Genomic DNA, 483 nt, shown 5'->3' on the forward strand with positions numbered 1-483 from the left:
GGTTGGATCTCCGTGCAGTCCAAGGGACTTTCAACAGTCTTCTCCAATACCACAGTTCAAAAGCATCAATTCTTTGGCACTCAGCTTTTTTTATAGTCCAACTCTCACACCCGTACATGACCACTGGAAAAACCATAGCCTTGACTAGACTGACCTTAACCAAAATTTATTTCATTAAAAAATCCAAGAGAATTTTTAAAGACCAATATTTCATAAATAATTTTTAGCATGCAAAACAATAGTAAATTACTCAATTAACTTTTATGGTGGTTTATTCACCTAAAAGTTTGATTTTAGGTTATTCACAATATTATTTTACACATAATTAGTGAACTCTAATTAAATTAGTTATATAATAAGCAAAAGTTATATAATGAATAGAAGAGGGGCAATATAGTGACAGAATCTGACTGTATTTAATTCTCACATGAAATACTGTGACAATGTTATTAAGGACTAACCTACTTTTTTTTTTTTTTTTTT

The sequence above is a fragment of the Bison bison genome, unplaced genomic scaffold (assembly GCF_000754665.1).
Source record: "Bison bison bison isolate TAMUID 2011002044 unplaced genomic scaffold, Bison_UMD1.0 scf7180017854148, whole genome shotgun sequence".
Lineage (NCBI taxonomy): Eukaryota > Metazoa > Chordata > Mammalia > Artiodactyla > Bovidae > Bison > Bison bison.